General features: G+C 48.9%; 1 protein-coding gene and 1 long non-coding RNA gene across 20 annotated transcripts in view; one reads left to right on the top strand and one right to left on the bottom strand.

Moving 5' to 3' along the window:
- Camta1 (calmodulin binding transcription activator 1) overlaps positions 1-24,798 on the top strand; it is an 847,864-nt gene that overhangs the window by 437,624 nt on the left and 385,442 nt on the right. The window lies entirely within an intron of this gene.
- On the bottom strand, positions 2,818-24,475 carry LOC120103136 (uncharacterized). The gene is made up of 2 exons (XR_010066760.1): positions 6,778-24,475; positions 2,818-5,082 (listed from the first exon to the last, which is right to left on the bottom strand). It is a non-coding gene; the product is annotated as an uncharacterized LOC120103136 (long non-coding RNA).

The following is a 24,798-nucleotide window of genomic DNA, read 5'->3' as shown; positions in this document are numbered from 1 at the left end:
CTTCCCATGCTTGCAGCCAGACACACTCTGTGGTATGTGTGTATGCTGTGAGCAGGATGTGTTCATGTATGTGATTGTGGACAGGACAGAGCGTGTATAGAAGTCCTCATCTCTAACCTTATTTGAGGTAAGGTAGTTGGTTGTATGTTAGAGTAGCTGGCCAGGGAGATCATTGCGCTCAGGACTGTGTTTGGCTCAAGGTTTCTTCCTGAGCCCGGGTACCACTGTGGAGCATCGCAGGAGCCCCTGGCACATGTCAGTGATGCAATGTGTGCTCCAGTGCGATGAGACAGCTCAGCCACTGAGCCATCAGGTTGTGACCCCACAGAACTGGGTAGGTTAAAGGACCGCATTGTTCCAGAGATAGAAAGACAAAGCCTGGGGTGTCATACAGTCCCTCCATGAATAGGGACCTCGGAGCGGTGCAGACGTAACCTGTCCCCTGCTTAAGTGTTCACACAACAGCATGAGGAAGTGACAAAGCCTCCTTTGTTCTTCGCGTGCACTTTATGATGGATGCGGGATGCGGACATTTATTACAAAAGCGCAAGAAACGTCGACTCCTCGCGAATTGATTGTTTAGAATTTATTTTATTAAATATTTTAGGTGGTGCGCAATAAACCGAACCTCTGAGGGTGTGAGGCTTAATGATTCATGAACCTTCAGTGATGACAGGGATATCAAAGATCAGACACGCCATTTCGGAAGAATACAGATTATTATTAGACCTGGAATGGGCCTCTCGAGAAGCTCCCTTCAGGGAACATACGTATCAATAATTTCTTCTCTACGCAGGACTCCTAAGGCTTCACTTATGGAAACATAAATTCCACGGCAAGTGGCTGTGGGGTTTCCCTCCCTTTAGTCCCTCACATCCTTCTCGAAGACAACGTTTCTTCATCCTTTTGTTGGTCGGTCTTGTTCATAGTGACGCGTCGCGGTTACTTGCCCCCATCTAACTTGGCTTTCGCATCTTCCGTGTGGGAGCGTGAACTTGCACGCACCCCTGGAGCACAGTCAGGACAACTATAGCTGTCAGCCTTACCCTTCCACCTTGCCTTAAATTTAAATCTTCATGAAGACATGGCGACTGCTTTACAACAGGGCCACCTCTCCAGTCACTCTTTAACTTATGGTGGAAAGATTCTCTGCCCAGGTTGGCCTTCAGCTCTGAGGGCGTATGGGGGGGTTGAGTTAGGGTTTGAGCCTGTGTCCGATTTGCTTGAAATGTCATGAACGTTCACTGAATTCTCGGAGGACCCATGAGCTCTATTAGATCTTGGGACTTCAATAGAAGCGAGGTTGTAGGGTGTTGCCCCAGAAGCCAGTGGGGCAGCAGAACTCCCATACAAAGTCTAGGTCGAGGTCAGGGAGGGGTACTCCGTCCCCATGTCATGGCGGCTGCATTAGTTACTCTCGGTTGCTGTGATAAAACACCACCATCAAAAGCAACTTGTGGAAGAAAGAATTTATTTAGACTTAAGGTTCCAGAGGGAGAGTCCACACTGACCAGAGGCGTGACGGCAGGCAGCTGGACCAGGAAGCCGAGAGGCCACATCTTCAACAGCAGGCGGGAAGCAGAGAATGTGACACTTCTCTTGAGAAGGCCACACTTCCTAAAGGTCCCATGACCCCCCCCCAAACAGCACCACCAACTGGCGACCAAGTGTTCAAATACCTGAGCCCTTGGAGGATCTTGCTCATTCAAAATAGTGCGGGGGGCTGTGGTGGTTTGAATACACTTGGCCCAGTGGGGGTGGCACTACTAGGAGGTGTGGCCTTGTCGGAGTGGGTGTGGCCTTGTCGGAGTGGGTGTGGCCTTGTTGGAGTGGGTGTGGCCTTGTTGGAAGAAATGTGTCATTGCGGGGGTGGGCTTTGAAGCTCTGTGCAGTGCAGAAGAGCCAGTCTTCTCCTAGCAGTCTCCAGATGAAGATGTAGAACTCTCAGCTCCTCCTGCACCATGCCTGCCTGGATGCTGCCATGCTCCCTCTGGCCTGAACCTCTGAACCTGTGAGCCAGCCCCAATGAAATGTCCTTATGAGAGTTGCCTCTGTCACAGTGTCTGTTCACAGCGGTAAAACCCTGACTGAGACAAGGTCTAGGTCTGTTCTCAGATCACAGTGAGCCGGGCAGAAGTTAGGGTCCACTGCTGAGGACAGCAGAGTGTGGTTGTGCGGCCTGCCACCTTGGAACGGTGTTCCCGGATGTTGTGATGTCCACCCAGAGATCACAAAGCTGTAAGCATTTCAGTGGAATTCTCAAAGGGTTTGGCTTGTCTGATCGCTCGAGTTTAAAAATGCCCCATGATTCCCTTTTCTTTCCAAAATCTCAGGCAGATGTTGTGCACAGGGACCTCTCCCAAAGGGACCCCAGGAAGGAATGACATGTGCCTGCACTGAGACAAATATCCAGTCCTCGCACGTGGTATAAGATGCTGGTCTTACACTCAACCCCGCCTTCCCTGATCCTGCCATGTGTTTTATGTCTGCAATTAGACCTAAGTGTTAATTTAATGTCCTGTGATACGTGGGTTCCCCAAAGAATACACCCTGAACCACTCAGCTGCGAACTCCTCACAGTTTTGCCTGACTTTACACACAGCTAATTGGTCCATGAAGAAATGGTTCTTTCTGGGACTGGAGAGACAGCTTAGTGGTTAAGGGCAAGGGCTGCTCTTCCCAGAGGACCCAGGTTCGGTTCCCGGCACCCACACAGTGACCCACAGCCCTCTGTAATACTAGTTCTAGGAGACCCAACGCCCTCTTTGGACCTCTGTAAGGCACCAAGCCTTAATACAACATATAGGCAACACATATACTAGAAATAGATAGATCTTTATTGAAATAAAAGAAATGAGTCTTTCTGCTAAAAAAAAAATAGGAAATGGATCTTTTTGCTAGTGTGTATATGTGTGTGTGTGTGTGTGTGTGTGTGTGCACGCGCATGTGTGCATGTTCAGGTTCCAGAACATTTGTGTGTGCATACATTTGAGGCCATAGGTTAACAATCTGTCACGTTTTTTTTTTTAATATTTTTGAGGCAGGGTCTCTCTTTCAACCCGGAATGCCCTGATTCAGCTAGATTGGCTAGACAACAAGCCCCAAGGATCCTCTCGCCTCCATGTCCCCGGCAGAGGGATTATGGGAGTGCATCATTATAAGCAGAGTTTGTCCCTCGAACTCTGGCGGGTTGAGCTTGGGTCCTCATGCTAGTATAGCAATCATTTAAACCAGCTCGGTCAGTAGCAGCCCCTGCTGCTGACTTTAACTCTTTAATTGCTGCAGGGAGTTGAGTGTTAGGTGGGCAGAACAGGTAGAGCTGGGCTTCCGGTTCCTGGGTGGCTAAGCAGAGGTTTGGAGGGGTGGCAGCTCTGAGTTTCTGGTTCCCGCGTATGCAGAGGCAGAGTCAGGGGGTCCACGGTCATCCCTGCCTTTGCCCACCACAGCTTCCTTCCTGGTGATGTCTATCTTTTCCTGGGAGTCCCTTAGGTGGCTGTACTGAGGAAGCCTCCTCCCCAGATTAATGAATATTTTCAGACACGAAATGTAGTGTTTGAAAACGAAGAGGAAGCACGGTATATTTTGGCCGCGTATCTCCCCCTTTCGCAACACCTGGCAATAAAATTCTCAGGCTAAATACCAGATGAGAGCGTGCTTCGTTATGTATGGCAATTCTGTCTATAACTTTTTTTTTTAAAGCCTTCCGGATGGAAGCCTGGTCTAAACGCGGAGAGGCTGAGAGGGGGATGCAAAACGAGTGCAGTTCGGAATAAAGAATCTGTTTTTATACTTTTCTTTTGCAAATAGCGTCCTCGATGACATATTGTGAACGGACTGAGTTATAACAAAAACAGAAATGAAGCAGAGCTCTCGGGGAGGGGGGGGTGGGAGGGAGAGCGATTGTCGCACGCACTTTAATGGGTACAACGCAGAGCGACGGTTTTTACACCCAATTAGCTTGCACATTGTGTCGGACACAGGCCAGAATGTAGAATGTTTGGGGGTTTTGTCGTTATGTGATTAAGGGAGAGGGGATGAAATAAATTCTGTAAATTACCCTTCCCCTCCCCGTTCGCTTTTCCATCCGAGATGTTCAGTTTTCTTCACCCCTGGAAGCGAGGAGAGAAGCCTCGCAGCCAGCCGGGGCAGAGGCGGGACAAGCAGAGGTCCCGACCTCCTGTCCCAGATGAGATTCTGTCCTCCCGAAGATCCATCGCTTTCTAATAAAGGTCCGCCCTCTGCATTCTGCTGCGTTAACAAGGTGATGCACCCGCTCTCCACATTTGCAGGTTTCCAGAATCTTACACTTGGCCCATGAGCGAGGAGGAGCAGGCGTGTGACAGGGGCCACCAGATGTCGGCTCACATTTAGGGGACGGAAGTGTTTCCAAGGCTGGGAGGGAGGTTTCCCAGACCTTTCTTTAATTTCTTTTGCTTCATTATCTGTCTTTGCATTTTTAATGCCCCTAATATGGTGATATTAAGAACTGCAGCATGGGGTTCTTCTGCCTTGCTCATTCCAGTGTCTGTTAGATGTGAGGGAATGCAGGTTGCTGCTGCCAGGCAGGGGCAGGCGAGCTGGGGGACACAGCCTGGTGTCTTTGCAAGAGCAGCGCCAGCTGCCTCCTCTGGGAGCAGAGGGGAATGGAGTCCCTTCACTGAGAATAAACATAGAGGAGGGTTGCTCGAAGTTCCAGCGGCAGAGTCGCCTGGGGACTCCAGACTTGGCTGTGTGGCAGAACTGGCTCCTGCATGGAGTGAGAGAGTCTTTGGGTAAAGCTGCTGCTGTTGTCAGGGCTGGGGATTCAACTTTGGGTAGGACAGGGATGCCTTCAGGGAGGGAAAATGGCGTCAGTCATGTCCCAGAGCAGCTGATCAACTGGTAACCCCTGCCAGCATCTGCTGAAAATAATGGACACCTGGCACCGGGGTGCGCCCAGGATGACGCTTGCACGGAGCTTTCTTTCTGCCACAGAGGGCGTGTGCAAGGACCTGGGTCAGACTCGTATCACTTTTGTGTGCAAAAGGGAAGGCCTCCCAAGGCACTCGGCGAGTTCACATCTGATATTCCAAGCCACCAACGCTAATCAGAAAACAATGGGAGAAAACCGTTAGGTACAATATCCAATTATAATTATACATTCTTTTTTTTTTTTACTCCAAAAAGCGCATCAAATAAATAATGCAGTTTATGTTACTTCTAGAAAATGCAGTGGCGTTGGTTAATTTACATAAATTATAGAACTCATTATCTTTGTTTATAAAAAGCCTTAGCAATATTTTGGCTTATGGATGGAAAGGGGCGGGGGAGGGTATCCTCAGACTTCAGTCCCACTTAGCTTTTCTGTCCCAGGCAGTCGCCATGGTATTTATTTACAGAAAGGGTGACTGTCTTAGCAGACCCCTTGGTGGGAGGCTGTCCTTTCCTCATGATGAATGGGGTACCCTGCACTCACCTGTCCTTCATAAAGAAGCTAAATAAATCTGAGTGAGCGAGTCCAACCATCAAAAGGAAGATTCAAGAATCAGGCACTTTTCTATGGCTGCCGCACCAGCAGGTTGAGGAAGGGGCCCTGGTGGCTGGGGTATCCTGGGTCTCTACACCAGTTCTTTCTTGGAAATTCTGACAGGCTGAGGCTGGGCAATGGGGTAACTCTTTTGACCCAGGGGCGGCTGGACTCTTTTATCTGGAGTTTTCTAGCCCAGCCACTCGAGTCACATGTGGCTATTGAGGATTTGAACCCTGACTGCTCCACACCATGATGTATCTGTAGAATCTGTTCCTAGCACCAAAAAAGCCATGCCTGGGCCAGGGTACAGCTGAGTGAAGTGTTTGCCAACAAGCAGGGGCCTAGGCTTGATCCCCAAAAGCTATGAGGAAAACCCGGGTGTGGTGACCTGTACTTGTCATTCGAATGCTGAGAATGGAGATGGGCAGATCCCTGAGGGCACCCTGGTCGGCCAAACCCAACTCCAGAGTGAGTACCAAGCCGAGTGAGAGACCCCATCTTAATAAACCGAGGTAGATGGTCCCTGGGGAATGACGCCTCGGGTTGATTCCTGGCCTCTTCCTGCGTATCCGCACATACGCACAACCATACACACACACACACACACACACACACACACACACACACACACACAACATCTGTAGGCTAAATCAAACATTATTCTTTATTCTTAGAAACTTTCATACATGCATACGATGATCATACCCATCCCTCCGGCTCCCCCTGACTCCCTCTCAACACATCTCCTCCTCCTGAGTTCAGGGTCCCATATGTGGGTGAAGGGCCAGCCAGCCAGGCATAGTTAAGCTCCCAGTGACCCCGCCTAGCGACGAGTGACTCTTCCTCCCCCAGAGAGTGGTGCCTTCCATTTTACTTCCCAGCTGTCACCAAAACGTGATAAACACAGCTTGTACCGTCTACTGGGCAGCACTGACTTGCTAAGGAAGAGACTGGAGATCCAGCTGGCTCTTCAGCAGCCCATGGTTCAGACTCCGATCCCCCTCCCCGCCCTGTAACAGGCTCTGCCTCATCATCTGGAACTTAGGATGCTGCTCAGTGAAAAGGGAAGGTCTTGTCTGTCGCAGATTCGAGGGGCGCACAGGAGAAACAACACGATAGGATAATACTGGGCTCTCTTCCCTCAACAGCGCTTGGCGGCCGCTGCTTGCGGCTTAAATATTAAAGCTTTTGCTGGTGGATGGAGGAGCCCAGATCCCAGGTTGTTGGGGGAGGGGGCAGGAAATTTGAAATTCTTCTTCATCACTTACGCAGATGCAGTAGGTTGGAGAGCAGTCAGGCCCGCCAGAGCCTTCTCTGCCATGCCGTGGGGCACCGGTGTGTGTGTGGGAGACAAAGGCAGTGAGGTGATCTCAGTTGTGAGCAAACCTGGACCAGGCTCCATGCCGGGGCTGTCTGTTCTGTGGACATGAGCATGGGTCAACATAACTCAGGACTAACAGGGTTGTCTGTGAGACCCCACAGGGTGCATGGGTCTAGCCTAGGAGAATGAAAAGTGAGCAGTGTGTCACTCAGAGGATGACGGATTATTGGATTCGCCCATCCATTCATTCACGACCTAGGCCCACCGTGTGCACTGCGTTGCTTGGCACTGGGGGAGCACTGTCCACAGCTACCAGACTGTCTACCCTCCATTGTGGACTCGGTGATGAGGGAGGAATGGGGACAGGACTGGCACGCACGGCCCATGCCCAGATCCCAACACTGGCTATTGATGATCTACTGGGATCCTGTGGGCCTACCTAAGGCAGACCCATCCCACTGGTGGCTAGAAAGGATTGTCCTTTGGTGGGTGGATCATTTCCAGAGGGCAGGACGCTACTGATGCTCAGAGTCACCTCAGGTCAGAGACACCTCAGGTACCCTGCTGGATCAAAGCGAGGTGACAGTGACTGGAGGAGACAGGGGACAGTGGTCAGAAGCTCAGGTGTGGCTCAGAGTTTGGTTTCTGTTTCAAAGGGTCCCGAGAAACCGCTAACGGGGTTGTAGCAGGAGCCTGGGAGGCAGCTTTGAAAATTCTCGATGGGTGACCCCATCCTGGGCTGAGTGGTATTAGGCAAGCCACTTAAACCCTCTGGGTGTCAGTTTCCCGTGTGCGGGGTGGAAAAGTTGAGGGAGGGGAAGGAAGGTGTTCCTGGTGTTCTCGATGGGAACTTATAGAGTGTCTTTAAGAGTGTCGTAATCCCCCAGCTCCGAAAAAAAAGAACCAAAAAAAAAAAAAAAGTGTCGTAATCCAGAAATCGCTCAGACCTTGCCCTGTTCCGGACAGCGGTGGGACCATCTCCAGGGTTCACGTCTGAGCTCTTTGACTTCAGAGGATAGAAGCTAAAGCAATCCTTGCTGGAAATGGGAGCTGCAGAGCAGAAGTTTGCTTCCCATTGCTCAGGGTGTAACGTGGGCACCTGTGAGATTTCAGAATCGTTCTGTACGGGGTTGGGGCGTCGGTGTGGGGATTCTGCATAGTGGCCAGCCTGGAACTCCCTGGAGGCTTGTTCCTCAGGGCACAAAGCGGGTCTTCAAGCCAGAGGCTGGCAGTGTGGAAGCGAGACAGATGCTCGTGATTCATGGGGTCTACTGAGACCACAGCAAATAGAAGATACCCACATCCACCATGAGAGCAATATCTCAGCTGAAATACCGAGGGGACACCCGCCGTCACCTAGGGGATAAGAAATCCGTTGTAGGTGGGGGCTATGGGGCTTTCTGATAAATACTTGCTGCGTGCAGCGCGCAGAACTAGAAGACCCGAGGGGCGGAGTCCAAAGGGGTGGAGTCAAGCGCTGAGACCATTCTTTCTTGCCCATCTCCCAGAATGCTTTAAGACCCTAATAGTAACGACAATGAGCTCATGATTTTCGCCCAAACCCACTGGAGTCCATGCGTAGCTGTGTTGGGTGTTAGGCAGCAGCTCAGGGCTGTGTGGTCTGAATAGATGAAGGGGTTTTTGTGATTTAGCCAGAGGGGTTTCCAGGCCGCAGCATGGGTGTGCGTGGGCAAGCAGAGCGGTGGTGGCGAAGTTGCTTTGAGGAGGAGAATGGTGTATGAGGAGGCAGAGACTCCCGACGCTTATAAGGAAGACTCCTGGAAAGTTCTTGAAAGAAAAAAAAAATAACCAGGGAAACATCCAGGCATCTTCGTGGCAGCCGAGAGCCCGTTGCTAACCGCTAACCGTCACAGGCACGAGGCAGTATGTCACGAGGTTGCGCGAAAGCAAGCCTGAGGTGGTTTGAGTGGAAACATCTCCTGCAAAGGCTCATGTGTTCGAATATCTGGCCCCTAGATGACGGCACTGTTTGGGGAGGCCGTGGGACCATCAGGAGGTGGAGGCGTAGCTAAAGGAAGTGGTTCACTACAGGGTGGGCCTTGTAACCTGGTCCTGCATCTTGTCAAGCTCAGACTAGCAGGTTTAATATCTGGGTATCTGCTAGAGGCCCCAGAATGATCACGTGTTACAACAGGGCTGACTTCTCCTCGGAATAGATTCACCTTTAAAAAAAAAAAAAGCAGAGCAGCAAACTTCAAGAGAGATGCAGTCACGCAACGCCTGACTAAGCAGAATTCGGCATCCTTTTAAATCACATAACGAAATCCACCATCAACAATGCATTATTCACAATACCCCGAACTCAATAAAAGTTATCAGGCAATGAAAGAATCATGAAAACACAGCCAGATCTGAGAGGAAGAAATCAGTGACATTGGTGGGGAACCCAGAGACACGGGCTTGGAGACGACACCAGGAGATGCCAGTCCTCAGTGTGTGTTAGTCACAGGAAAAGATGACCACAGGAAGCAAGACTGATCAGAAAATGTTATATTCAAAGCGAAATCTCACCAGATTCGATATCTGCCGGCACACTACGAATTACCCCCAACTCAGCAGTCTCTGGCCATGCCTTCCTTCTCATAGTTCAGAGGGTCAGAAAATGGGCAGGGATCAGAGAAGTCACCTGTGTCAGGGCCACTTGCAAGGCTGAAATCAAGGTACCAGCAAAGGCTGGGGGCTCCCTGAAGGCTTGAGTGAGGAGGGTGTGCTTGTGTGAAGATTCAGGTTTTTATCAGATGTTAGAACAAGGGCTTCAGCTCTAAGCTGGCCATGATCACCTTCCCCACCTCACCATATGGACTTCTTACAGAGTGGTGTTTTCCAATAAGACAGAAGTTGTTTCTATACCTAATCATAGATCTTGGTCTTGCTATCATACATTGGCTGTTTCAGTCAGTTAGAAGCAAGTCGTCCATATGCCCATGATCGACAGGTTACGATGACACAGTGGGATAGGCCCAGGAGTTAGGTTTTATTGAGTCCACCCTAGAGTCTGGCCGCCACAATAGGCCTTGTAGCAGGTTAGACAGAACATAAAATGGATCAGAGAACGCAGACCTAAAGCACTAAGTTTACTGGTGTAAACCGCCCAGAGCAGAACGGGCAGAGGGAAGTAGAGAATCTTCATAAACTTTGGAGCAATAGCACATGATCTACCGTATGAACCACTGAGGGGCCACAGGGACGGACACTGTGAAGAGGAGTGGGGTGCGGTGGTGGACACCTGGGATCCCAACACTCGGGAGGCTGAGGCATGAGGATAGTAAGTTCCAGTCTAACCTGGGCTACATAGTGAGACCCTGTCTCAAAAGCAGTCAACAACAACGAAAACATTTTGAAGAAATACTGGTCAAGATTCCTCCAAGTTTGATGGGAATTATAAAATTAAGTGGAGCCTAGATACTCAATGAACCAGATCATAGAATAAATACAAAGAAGTTAACACAAGCCATAATATTAATTCCTGAGCACCAGCAATGAAGAGAAGAGGTTTCAATTAGGGGGAGGAAAGGCACATTATAAAAGCAAGAAACAGTACTTTTTTTTTATTCCAAACATCACAAAATAAGGCTATGCAGCCAAGAGGAGACCCCCCCGCCCCCAGCCTGCAACTCTCTACTTGGTGAACATAGTTTTTCAAGAGTAAGAATAAAAGACATTTTTAGAAACACACACACACACACACACACACACACACACACACACACACCAAGCAAAAACCAACAACAAAACCCCAAACAAACAAATGCCACCCCCCCCCCCAATCACAAAACAAACAAACCAGAAATCTGGTAAAATGAAGGGAGGGAGTCTGCAGCTGCAAGGCCTTAAGACCTCAAAAGGAACTTCTCGAGTTGAAAGAAATCGTTACTAAATGAAAGTTCCTGTTTGCACAGAGGAACATCGGAAACAGTAGATACGTGGGCGGATGGGATACTCTTCCTTCTCAGTGTTTAATTCTTAAGAACATAATTGACCAAAATCACGAGAAAGTTACCACTTCTCATGACCACGTCATCAAAAGAGAAAAGCAGGAACTGATCTCAAACAGCTGCCCAAACCCCCTCCACGGAAGTTAGAAAAATAAATTAAAATCAAGTGAGACTCAAAAGAAGCAAAGGAGGGCCTGGCAGATGGGCGCTCCTCTTCCTCTGCCCCCCACCCCCAGGATGCTGTGCTAGATCTGCTGGCCTACAAGGTGGGAGGAGTCTCTCCCGGACATCATTAAGGATGGATAGGCAGAGCTTTGGTCCAAAAGGATTGGTGTATTTAGTAATACCCATCCTAGTGGCTGAAGAGGAGGCTAAGAGTGGGTGGATTGTTTTCCAGAGGATCCAAGTTTGCTTCTCAGTGCCTGAGTCAGGAGCTCACAGTCACCTGTAACTCCAACTCTCGGGGAATCTGCTGGCGCTGGCCTCTGTGGGCATCCACATACATGTGCACATGCACATACTCATACAATTAATTTTTTAACTGAAATCTCTTTTTTAAAGTGGGGAACACATCCCTTTAGCTCTTTCTTTCTCTACGAGGAAAGGCCAGAGGAAGACATGATAAGAAGTTGGTCCTTAACTGGCCAGGAAGAGAATCCACATCAGAGATCAGATTTGCTGGCACTAATGATCACAGAACCGTGAGAGAAGTACTTTTTGGCCTCTACGCACACAGTCCTGTGGCTTCATGTTAGAGCAGCATACAGAAAGGGTGGAACAAAATGGAGACTCAAGACAGCAACGGAGAAAGCCCATGGCAGCGGAAATTAATTCTTTGAATATCCAGCTAAGGCTGGGTGTGGTGGTGCACACCTTTGATGAGGCAGAGGCAGAGAGGCAGAGAGAGGCAGAGAGGCAGAGAGGCAGAGGCAGGTAGACCTCTGTGAGTTGGAAGATAACCTGATCTACATACACGGTGAGTTCCAGGTTAGCCAGGTCTACATAGTGAGACCCTGTCTCAAGGTGAGACACATGGATGGACCAAGGAAGCTGACAGACTGAGGTTCCAACTGAGATCTTCTCCCCAGAGAAGATGATAATACAGATCATATAAAATAGTGGTTCTGCTGTGGAGGAGAGGGAGACAGTTTCCCAAAATATTAGAGCTACGGCTGTCCCATGACCTATACATGAGATGACCCAAAGGACTGAAATCAGGAAGGAAAGAGAGGACATCCCTGTGAACTCTTAGGGACAGTGGGATTATAAAAGAACTGCTCTGAGCAGCTTTGTGCCAAGAATTGAGGGGACCGAGGGGACCATCCAACTGTACATTGGCAGTTCACTGCTGTGATCCCCGAGCATAGGTGGCTCAGGACATTGATGATAACAGAATTAATCAGTAGCAGAACAGGTATCTGAGACATTCCCAGGTTCTAGATAACCTTTTTGTTTTTAATGAATGGAAACTCAGAGCAGATATAGAAAAACCGTGGCTGTGGGTAGAGCCCTCTGCTGTAAGGAAAGCGGGTCTTAGAGGGAGGCTCCTGTTCTCAGCGCTTCTACTGTGTGCGCATAAAAATCAATCCGTGTCATTTGCACTAGCAAGTGTTTAAAAGCTTAAGTGCGCTCTTCTGTTTAGCGGGTAGGAAAAGAAGAGCTGATTGGGATCAAAGTAGAGGAACAAGGTAAAGAGCAATCAATGACCAAGAACAACCAGAGCAGGAAAGGTTTCTGTGACATACACCTGTCAATTACAGCCCATTCCAGAGGGAGGTCAGGGCAGAAACTCAAGCAGGTTGGGAACCTGGAGGTAGGAGCTGGTATGGAGACCACAGAAGAGTGGTGGTTAAAGTCATCTCCCCAACGGCTTGTTCTGCCTGCTTTCTCGTAGCACCCAGGACCATCAGCCCAGCAGTGGTCACCCACTGAGGGATGGGCCCTCCCGTAACAATCGTTAGGAGCCCACAGACTCGCCTACTGGCCAGTGCGACAGAGACATCTTCTCTGTTGACGTTCCTTCTCTCAATGATCCTGGGTTCTATCACATCAACAAAATCCCAACCAGCACATCAATGAAGCGGTGAGTGAAGCAACGGACGGGCTTATCAACCAGACAAGCGATGAAGACAAAAGATCCGGAAGGAGAATGTGTTGTGGGCAACCGGAGGAGCGGGAGAGGGAAACGGGAACTGGGTGTGATCGTATTTCAATGTATACGTGGACGGAATTCTCAAAACCAGAAGAAAAGCTCTTCAAAGATCAATAGATGGATGACTGTAGAGCTAATGTGATCAAGAAACAAAGAAGAAAAAAAAAAGCAAATGATTAGCATCACGAATAAAAAGTGACTCCAGTGGGGAAACTGTATCCAGGGTTAGTAAAAGTAAGAGAGTAGCAGGAGACCTTAGGGTGATTAATCAGGTAGCAGGGAATGGGGAAATATCTCAAAGAGCAAAAAAAAAAAAAAACCCCCCCTAAGGTCTGCACAAGAAGAGACAGAAAATCTAAATCATTCCGTGTTTATTAAAGGAATTGATTTTATAATTATAAATGTTCCTACGAAGAAGACTCTCCCATGCCGAGTTCTGTCAGCCGTTTAGGGAGAGGCTCGCGCTCACCTTACCGAACGCTGTTCAGAAAACAGGAAGATGGAGCACGCCAGTCAGGGAGTTCACTTCACAAGGGTGGTGTGTTTGATCATAAGTCAAGATGGAGGCGTTACCAGGAAACTACAAACCAATAACCGGCAGGGACGTAATTGGAAAAATCCTTAATAGTGTATTAGCAAAGGGGATGCAGCTCCGTGTGAAAAGAATAATTCACCGTGATTAATAGGGTTAACTGGGGATGTGCAAGATTGATTTAACATTTGAAAAAATCGATGTAATTGCCTGTGTTCAGAGAACAAAGGATATCGACCATATAATCTTATCAACAGCTACAGAAAATGGCATAATTGTGTATTCATTCATGAGTTTTAAAAACTCTCGGCAAAGTAGGCATAGAGGGGTTTCCTACCATCTGACAAAGGACATCTCGGGCTGGAGAAGAGCCCAGGGCGTTCTTGCTACGCAAGCTTGAGGACCTGAGTTTGGACCTCCAGAACCCACATGAAGTTCCGATCAGTAGCCAGGGCTTGGCTTACCTATGGGTGTCCAGGGAAGAGAAGCAGCTTTCTGGGAGGAAGTGAATCAAGGGGTAGGCGGGGTTTGAGAGTGCGTAGCCTGACCCACTTCCGGTTTGCTCTCTCTGCTTTGATTGCCACTGGGGATGTAAGCTCTAAGCCTCATGCTGCTGCTTAAGTGTCTTACTATTTGCTCTCATGCCTCCTAGACAGGATGGACCCTTATCCCTCTGGAACCACAGACCAAAATAAACTCTTCCACTTGACACTTTCCATTGTGGAATTTTCTCGCAGCAGCATGAACATGACTAATACACAAGGTAGAGACAGAGAATTCTTGGGAGCTCATGGGAGAGCATAGTAGTAAACAACAAGAGACCTCGTCTTGAACAAGGGGGAAAGTGAAGACAGTTATCTGTGGCTGTCCTCTGATCTTCACACCTGGACTCTGGGGTGTGTGTCTGTGAGGTCTGTGTATGTGCATGTGTGTCTCTGTGTGCACATATGTATGTACATGTTGTGGAGTGTGCATACATATATGTATGCACATTTATGTGCATGTGTATGTGTATGTCTGTGTGTGTCTGTGTGTCCATACATGTACACATATGTACTTAAAAAATCATTTTAAAAAGTCTGCTGTGATGTAACTAGTATTCTGTTGTACTTCTCCCTAATGTTAGGAATGGCCTTCTCTCACTTAACCCCAGTGCTGGCTGGGATGGAGGGCTTGAACATACAAGAAAGAAGCTCAACATACAAGGAGTGCTGAAAGCCATTATGGGTGGGAAAGAATGAGTGCTGTTTGTTGAAAACAGTAATAAACTCTATGAAAAATTCGTTTGAACTGGTAGGTGAATTCAGAAAGAACCCTGAAAACCAGGTGAATTGATAATAAGCAACTATGTTTCCAAAGAGTGGCAAGGATCTTCTAGAAAACAGAGGTCAAGTAAAATACACTTAGTGACAGTGTAACACATTGAAATAGCCTAGAAGGCTACGTAAATAAATACTTGGCATTTGAAGCTATAAATACTGTTGAGGGACAGACCTTTCAATGGAGAGGTATACATGTTCATTGACTAGATACACCATGTTCATGAGCTGGACACAGTATTTTCATGGGGTAGACATACCATGTTCATGGAGTAGACATACCATGTTCATGGATTTAAAGGCTTGGTATCATCCAGGTAGCAGTTTCCCCCAAGTTGATCTGTATTTGCAGCACAGAATCTCTACTTACTTGTCCTATGGTTGTCAGCATGCTGACTGTAAACTTTATATAAAACATGTTTTGAATAGCTAAATGGATTTATAAAGACAAAATAAATGTGTAAGAGTTACATTCTGATTTTAATACTTCAACTAAAGGCAGGGGAATCGGGACAGGGTGAGGAAAGTCCCTGGGGGGAACCTTCCAAAAGGACACATTTTAAAAAGGTAACTACATTTACATGAGGAAGGTTACACATTCCACATACCACATGCCACTTCGTGACTGTGGAGATCAAAGGACAACTTATGGGAGTTGGCTTTATCATGGGGTCCTGGATATCAGTTCATGTAGTCAGGGTTGGCAATAAGTTCTCTCTCTCTCTCTCTCTCTCTCTCTCTCTCTCTCTCTGTCTCTCTCTGTCTGTCTGTCTGTCTGTCTGTCTCTCTCTCTCTCTCTCTCTCTGTCTTTCTATCTGTCTCTCTCTCCCCCCCCGACTGAGTCATTTCACAGACCCCAGAACATTTCTTACACACACACACACACACACACACACACACACACACACACACACACACACACACTGTATTGTATGGGTAATTTCATTGGCATTCACATACATTGTCACTGGGCTCTATTTCAAGCGAGGAGCTTCTTTGTAGATGACTCTGTGCTGCTGAGCACTTGACCTAATTGCTGCCTTTGAGGATGTGACATTCATCCTGCGAATGATACCTTTACACCCAGCCAGGAATCCTTCCGGTGTGTCCTGAAAACTCCCTGAGTGCAAGCCTTCCCTCCTTACCTAATTGCTTTCTTGGGTAAACTCCTGGGCACATCCTGGTGACGCTGGGTGTGTGTTGAGCTCATCCCTCCAAGAGTGTGTTGTCTGATGGCACCAGACAACATTAGGAGCCAATGCTTTGCCAGCATGGCTGCCACAGGTGACTTAGTGCAGGACGGAGCACTGGGAATGGGAGAGAAGTTTACTCAGCAAAAAATCATTTGTGCCTGGGCTGGAGAGATGGCTCAGCAGTTCAGAGCAGTTGCTGCTCTTGCGGAGAACCCAAATTCAGTTCCCAGCAACCACCTGAAACATGTGGCTCTGCCACCCAGCCCAAGGAGAAGAACTACACAGGGTGGGCATCTTCAGCCTGAGCTTGCAAATACTGTAGTAGGAAGATCCCCAGCCTGCAACCTAGCCCTTTAATAACCACGCCAATGACAGGAAAACCAATTATGAGAAAAATGCAACAGAGGGTGCGCCTTGCCGTGCCAGCAAGCCGTTTTCAGATGATAACTTTTCAATAATTGTTCATTGTCCCACCCATGACAGACAGGTTCAGACAGGTTTTTATGTAATTCAGGTCACTTAGCTCATCAGAGATCCCTGCTCAAAGACGAGACTCCCTAATTCTCAAGCTCAGTCTCCTCCGGCATGTCGTGGGTTTTCAACTTTAGACTCCCTAATTGATCGAGACAACTGTGTCAGCTACTGCTGAGGAAAAGTACCAGAGAGGTGAGATATTTCAGCAGATGATCAGCTTGTCTGGAGACCTACAAAGGAAGCATGGAAGATGTGGTGTTTCGTTGACACTGTCAGCAGGGAGAGGGGGGCAGTAGAGGACGAAGGGGCAGCATATGCAAAGGCCCTGGGGCACGTGTGTTAGAGGAGAGGCATGAATGCCAGTTGGTGTACTTGCAGTGCAGAGCCTGAAGGGGGCGGTGATGAGAGAAGGGTTGGAACTGAACTTTGCAGGGCCCATGAACCTCAGAGGAGGTTTTAGAACTTGAGCTAAGAACAGCAAGAGTCGCAGGGAGATGGTAAGTGTGGGAGTGCTCCTACCTAGTTACTGGTTTAAACACGAATGGCATGGAAGATGGGCAAGTGCCAGGTGCAGACTTCTATCTGAGGGCCTCACTTTTTATCGGTTAAGGCAGAGGGACCCTGTCTCCCCTCCACGCACCCCACACACCCTCTCTCCCTCCCGCTCCTCTTGTATAGCTTTTAGTCAGTTTCCTTTCCCTGATCAGTTTGGACCTTCCGGGCCTCAGGCGTGAGAAGTAAGAAGTTAGAGATGGCTTAAGCCTTGGAGCAGCAAAGCCAGAGGAACCACAGCCCCAAAAGCTGTCAAAGTCACAGGAGTCATCCTCTAGAGCGGCGGATGCCTCCTCAGAATGTCAAGCAGCTTGGCGCGAGGCAAAGCTGCTCTGAGCAGCCCTGAGCATTGTCAGAACACCGTCAACAAAATGGCTAGGTTTCCACAGAGGTAACCTGCTGGCCTCCTGCCCGACGCTCTCCACAGTGCCTGCGGCCCAGCTCTCTCCACTAGCATCTGTTTTTGCTACTTCAGGAACCCACCAAGCAAGGCTGGGGGACATCATGGACCTGAATGCTAAAAGCCTCCATCAAAACAGGGCTGTGTCCTGAGAGCCCATCTTCCCACGCCTGCCCCCATAGCCAGAGCCTCTGCACTGATGGAAGTCCCCAGGCAGGAGAAGACCAGCCCTTCCTGTCCTGGAAGGGAGGTCAGGGAATGGACTCTGGCTAGGCAGGACTAGAGGGGAGGAAGGGAGCTGCCTCAGGAAGGGCCTGGGGTGGTTACAGGAAGCTCAGAGCACTACCCTCACAGGCTACTCCTCCACTGGACAATTTTATTCCCATGAATTTCAGAGATGTTTGGCTTTAAGGGAAAAAAGAGAACAGTCCTATATATCCAGCCTTGGGAATTTGCCCAGTGTTGCAGTGCTGGACTGATGTGTGCAAGGCCCCGTGTTCTGTCCGTCCACAGCATGGTAACGATAAGACAATGAAAACCCTGCAGAAGTGACAATAAGGAGACACATGTGCTCGTACCCCTCCCTCTGGCTGTCAGACAACTAAAACGAATGAACCCAAAGGTTGGAATTTCCCCCAGGTGTGCCTCGATGGGAGAAAGGAAGAGGCTGAAACCAGATGGCAGCCAGAAGGGAACTGGAATTCTAGAAAGAGGTTCCACACAGTTCTGACAACCCGTCAGACCACCTTGCAGGAGAGACTGGAGCTGAGACTATGATGTGGTGGGACCACGCCTGGACCACTTAGCTGCACAGAGACAATGATGGCTGGGTCCATAGCTATAGACACCTCTTGCCTTCTGTTTAAACCTACGTTAAACTCCATGTCAAGAGGCCCAAAAATAGAGATGGGGGTTCCCGGCCCCTCTGTTTCTTTTCCCAATTTGGCTGTGTTCTTCCTCCACCTTTCATGGTTATTTTACTAAGAGACCAACAGACAATGGGCAGCTAAAGCCTAGATTGTTATGTCTGCCAGGACCCAGGCTCTGACCCTTTAACTGTTGTGATAAAAGCGGCCTCCTGTAACTACGACACCAGGGGACTGGCATCCTCTTCTGACCTATAGAGACACCTGCACTCACGCGCACACACACTTAAAACATAAATCTTATGAAACAATAATCATAAAATGACAGGTGGCTGAATCTAGGTTGCTATGGCTACCAAGTGCCGGGCTGTGGTTATAACCATTCCAGTAACAATCATATTAGTAATATTAATATGAATACTACTAAGTGGCCAGTACCCAGTCTCTGGGTCTAGCTAGCTCATGTGTAGCCAGACTACACTGGGTGCCTGCCCTCACACCAATTTCCTCTGCCTTTCTGGGCTTCCCAGTCAGTCAAAAGTCCCCAACCCCACATTTCAACAGTACACCCCTAGGGAAGGAACCTAGATCGGCCCATCTCCTCATCTCCCTCTTGGCCCTCTTTGAGTGACACTATGACACTTTCCAGGATCCCTGCGTGTACACTAGGCCCTTCTTGCCCTAAACGGGAGACCCTGGGTCAGGCAACTGTCTCTGAGTTTTGACAGAAACAGGATGCCATAAATGCAGGGGCGGCAGGATGCTATGGTGGCCACGGTGCCCATGTGGGTGTCATGGAAGTCAGTAAGAACCAGCTTTCCTGGGGAGGCTGAGGGAGAAGTGCCGTCTGACATGGCTTCTCAGTGGCTGCTCGGGTAATAGCTTCCTAGTTGACTGCGTCACCTCCCTGTTCAGTAAGCAGCAGCACAGGTAATAGGACCCTTCTGTAGGAGGCTTGTGATTCACATTGCATCCCGTCCAGGAGAGCTCCGCACTTTGCATTTTACATCTAGCGTGTGAAAGCAGTCTCTATGTAAATGATCTCCGAAGGATCTTGGTGGACTAATGACATTAGTGTCTGGATGGATGGAAATCGTCTTCATAATTGGCACACCGGCAACAGGGTGCATCTCGGAGAGAGACATCGGCGCTGGAATCTGTGTGCTTTTAAAGTTATTATTATTAGAACCAGATTAGAAGAGAATTGCTGAAAAGCAAAAAAAAAAAAAAAAAAAAAAAAAAAGACAAACAAACAAAAACCCCCAAATATTTTCTTAACAAGAATCCAAAATGTGACAGCACACATTTGTTTTGACTTAAAGAGCCAGATGCTTTACAAACACAGACCGAGTGTTTCCACTGATAAGCTTTCAGGAGGAGGAAACTTAGAGCAGGCAACATGGTGACAGTCTGTCTTCTCAGATGCCACTCTTCGCTGGGACACGGGGTCCCTCTGGTGTTGTCCCCAAAGGGTCTGTTGTGCATTCCAGGGTATGTATTATTGTTTGATTGCTTGTTTGAGAATTTCAGTATGAGTAGTATTATGTTTAAATCATTTCTACCCCTCACTCTCACCCTCTGACCGTCCCTTGTGTCTCCCATCTTTTTTTTTTCTTTTTTTTTTCTTTTTTTTTTTCGGAGCTGGGGACCGAACCCAGGGCCTTGCGCTTCCTAGGCAAGCGCTCTACCACTGAGCTAAATCCCCAACCCCGTGTCTCCCATCTTTAATTCATGACCTCTTATTATTATTGTTTTATACACACACACACACACACATACACACACACACATACACACACACACATACACACACACACACACACACATTGAGATTGTATAACCTCCCTGGAGAAAACATTTATATTTTCTCTCTCTCTCTCTCTCTCTCTCTCTCTCTCTCTCTCTCTCTCTCTCTCACACACACACACACACACACACATTGGTATATTAACTTCTGTCCAGTTTTAAAAACACAGAGTGGTCATTTTTTATTTAGTTAAAGCTGGGCAGAATATGCATCTTGCAAACCAATTCGAGAAATCTCTTTTTCAAACAGCCTTCTGGGCTCTGGGGTTTCCAGCCCCTATTTAATAAGTTGAGGTGCGTTACAGTTAATGTCAATGGCTTGGTCTGCCCCGTGGAGAAAATAATTGTTGCAAAAGCAAGAGCACGATCATCTTCTTAGGTAAGTAAATGTCCTGAGAAATTGGATCCCAGCCCCTGGAACAAGAATCCTTTATGAGTTCGGTACCTAAGCAGAGAGAAGTCAAGACAGTGAAACAATCAGAACACCAGAGTAAGTGTGTCCTTACGTGAAAGAATTAATCATACTAAATTAGAAAAAGTGTTAAAAATAGTTTCAGACTAATGCAGATTCTGAGTGCCAACATAATTGCACCAGCCTAATTCGGCATAAAAAAATCTAATGAAATATTTTCATATCACCGTCCACTCAATTTACCAGCTTGAGTCGCACAAGGTAGTAAAGTGGCTTTTAAATTACCATGGCGATGTCTTCTAAACCCGTGTTTGGTTTGGGGTTTTGGTGGATGATGTTTATGGGAGGAGAAAAGTGGTGTGTGTGTGTGTGTGTGTGTGTGTGTGTGTGTGTGTGTGTGTGTGAGTGTGTGTATGTGTGTGTACATGCATGCTTATGCATGATTCGTGGATTCTTTGTGGATTGGGTAAGAATGAACCCTCAGTCTGGCCAGCTCTAACCCCTGTGCTTCTTGGGCACAGGGCTCTGAGTTATCTGGAGATGAGGCAAGCGCAGTGGCTCTGTGGAGACTTTAGGGGTGCAGCAATGCCCAGGGCTCTGCACCCCAGCCCGTCTCTGCACAATTGAGGGATATGATCGAGTCACCATTACAGCAGAACTTTAAGGGTTCATTTCCCATGGACTCTCTTGTTTACTGATGGAGATAAAGCCCTTGAGCATAGAATCTGTCCCAGTGTGCCTCTCCTCGGGTCCTGCAAGTTTGGCACCTCCTAGCTCAGAATGGTTTGGGTCCCTGGCAGCTGAGATGAGTCTCCTGCATATTCTGCCTGTTCTGTCCCTGGCTCCAGCCTTCTTCTCCATCCATAGAACATCCTTCTTGTTCTTTTATCTGTCACCTTGCCGATGGCTGCCACAGATAAGGAAGAGCGCCGTCCGGATGAGCTCTGAGGTGGCTGCCAATTCCTAGCTCAGGAGGACTTGTTCCTTCCCTCCACGGGCTAGCTTGGGGCATCTGATAATAGCCTATCTCACTCCCATTAAAACCCCTTTGGATGCTTTCTTTGACCCAGAAATCTGTTTCCCAGTGACCTCTCTCACCACCCTGGAGCTGTAGTCTCACTGGAGGCCCTGTGGAGCAGATCTTTTGGGTAGGAAAGCTAGGCTGGCCCACCCTCCTTAAGAAGCAAGCAGCCTGAGGAGAGGGTGAACATAGTCACCAGCCTTTAGATAACCCGGGGACAGGGGGACTTGAGTTTGTTGCCTTAAGCCAGGAAGGATGGGTGACAGGTAGTGATCAGGACAACGGATAACTGAGTTCCCGCAACATCTTGCAGTGGAGTTGATGATCTGAGTATCACACAAGGAACCAGTCAAGACAATAACAAATATTCATCCGTGTGTGGTTATAGAGAACACGGGAGGCAGAAAAGAAACCAAGTGGAAGCCAGCATCCATACCATACCCCTGTTCCCGTGGGGTTCTGCACCATTCAACTGTCTGGCCTTCAACACAGGGGCTGCTCTGAACTATCCAATCAGTGACCTGCAGGCTCACGGTTCTCTGCAGCTCCACCCACCACCCTTACCGTGCTGTTCCTGTCTTCCATGAGATGTGGATAAGGTGCCCTCAGACCAGCTTGGGTAGAGACGTGCTCTCCGTACACTCCGCTGTTACCGTCATCTGCTTCCTGGTATCTGTATAGTGGGGGTGCTGGGGAGAAAATCCAGTGTTAAGATGGGTACCATGCTACAACGGCACTGGCCACAGAGCAAGCCTGTCATTCTCGCCACCTGCTGCGTCCTGTGTGTATAGTCGGGGCTCCCTGGGGGGACAGAACTGGTAGACTGACCATATATTAAAAAAGGACCCTTGGAAGGCAGAAGGAGGAGGATTAGAAGTTCAAGATCATGGCTGGCTACATAGAGGCCAGCCTGGGTTACACGAGGCCCTATCTCAAAGGCTGTGACGACTGCTGTGGGTTTTGTTCTGCCAGCTAAGAAGACCTGCTTAGATCCCTAGAGAAGCTGTGACCTCCAGGGAAGGGTAAGCTAAGTTATCTCTTCAGGACGCCCGTGGAAGAGAGATGGCATTCAGGGTAGAGGTGGAGCATTGTAGCAAAGGACTTTCCTGACTGAAGTAGCATCGAGTATCGAGTGAACAGTGGGAGAGAGGGTTGCCTGGTTGTCTGGTTCGCCCCACACCCTAGCCCACGCTTCTGATGGGATTCAGTAACTGTGGCCATTGTTAATTTGCTTTAGGACTCAAATTGGTTGTTGTTCACTATGTCGGGGCAGACATGAAGCGCCTGAGGGGACATCTCTGTGCCTTGGGGGTATCTGCAAGTAACCAGTACACTGAGGGGTGAGAATGAAGGGTGGGGGTAGAGGGCTGGATTAGAGGCCCTGTCCCAGAGGATTGGAGAGACCGAGAGGTTCAGGTAGCCAGTAAAGGGCTAGCCTGGGTAAGACAAGATAGCAAGAGGCAGGGCCCAGATTCCTTATCCGTGAGCAAGCTGTCTGTTCCTTATCTCCGAGCCTTCCCACATCGGGGTATACTGGATTGAACCACATCTCCCTGGGGTCTCAGAATGGGATCTGTTTAGAAGTCAACTCTTAAGTCAAAATGACACCATACTGGGCGTGTCCTGAGAAAACAAAACATCGGATCTAGACTGAGAAAGGACATGTGAACAGAGAGAACGGAGGGATTCTGGGGGGTGGGGGCAGCCTGGGAGCTGGTTGCAGGAAGGATCCTCCTGTGGGGCCCGCAGAGGGAGCGCAGCCTCAACACTTCATGCTATGTGACCTCCAGCAAAGAGTTAGCCGTTCTTCCAGGCCCAAGTTAGTTCCTGGTGATGAATGAGCTCCAACTGGAGTGATGCCAGCCGGGGTTACATCAGCTCCTGGAGCTCAGGAGGCCGAGCGCTGGACTTTGTCCCCTCATATCTTCTTCTGGCTGAGGAAAAGGGTCCAAGAACTTGGCTGTAGAGGGGTGTCTGAGGGTCCAACGCAGTCAGTGCGGCTCCATTGCACGGTTGGGGCTGCCCTTTGGAGATCGCTGGTTATTCCACAAAGCTGGTTTCTTAGTTGGAGTTCTAGTGAGTGGCCTTCTTTCTAGCCAAGTCTGGAAGCAGGGAGAACCCCTGAAGATCAGACGCTGGCTCTCCAGAGTCCTCCTCAGAAATGGAAACAGAGAATCCTGTCCCAAGGCTGTCTCAAAGCTGGCCTCTCTGCTTTGTGGGGTGCATGCCCAGCTCACGAATACCTCGATGTTTACATTAGATATTTTAGTTTGCAGATATTTGAAATTAAATATATTTTCCACCTACACTACAAAAAAAAATCCATTTATAGAAACCAAATCAAATTGGCGATCTAAGAACCGCTGGCCAGAAATGAAATATTTTAAAAATGAAATATATGGAGATTGGATTGCTGAAGTGGCGGCTTGTTCCTGGGCTCCTGTGGTGGAAGCTGGAGGGGTGGCTGATTGGACAGAACCCTCTCTGGGGATCAATTTGCAACTGCCCTGTAGTCCTGCCGCCTCCCAAGGAAAAAGGAGCTCTTCGAGCAAACTTAGTTAACAGAAACAGCCAATCGCCTGCGATTTCTGGAAGTGGCCTTGCATGCTCTGGTAGATGTGTACGTCTTGAGGGAACGGCCTGGACTCCCACAGAGGCTGCAGACTGCATTCCAGCCATCCACCCCTTGCAACCCAGCCTGGCCATCGGTCCTCAGGCTTCACCACCTTCTGTAAGAAGAGAGATCTGCACTGCTTTCTCAGAAATGTCAGCCTGACACTGAAGCCAAGTCTCTCCAACCTCCCAGGATCCAAATGGGTGCCTGGCTAGGGTCCTGCAGAAACCTTATGAATAGGGCTGTCTAGTCAAGATTGATGAAGGACAGCCATGTCTCAGCCTTCAGGGAAGACCAGCCCAGCCCAGCCCAGCCCAGCCCAGACCAGCCCAGACCAGGTAAAGTCTCCCAGCATTGATGGTCACCAGCCCCACATGGTCCCCAGCACCTCCCCCACATGGTACTAAGCACCTCCCCACATGGTCCCCAGCACCTCCCCCACATGGTACCTAGCACCTCCCCCACATGGTTCCCAGCACCTCCCCCACATAGTACTGAACACCTCCCCCACATGGTCCCCAGCACCTCCCCCACATGGTTCCCAGCACCTCTCCTCCATAGCCTCCAAGTCCAAAGCTCTTGATCACAAGTGTGTTCGCAGCTCCCCCTAAAGAGATGTGCTCTGCGATTCATCTCCATCCTGTTGCCAAGATTGTTCCTCTGTTTGCTTC

Source organism: Rattus norvegicus, chromosome 5 (assembly GCF_036323735.1).
Source record: "Rattus norvegicus strain BN/NHsdMcwi chromosome 5, GRCr8, whole genome shotgun sequence".
In the NCBI taxonomy this organism is placed as follows: domain Eukaryota; kingdom Metazoa; phylum Chordata; class Mammalia; order Rodentia; family Muridae; genus Rattus; species Rattus norvegicus.
The sequence above is the reverse complement of the archived record's forward strand: the minus strand, read 5'-3'. Positions and strand labels throughout refer to the sequence as shown.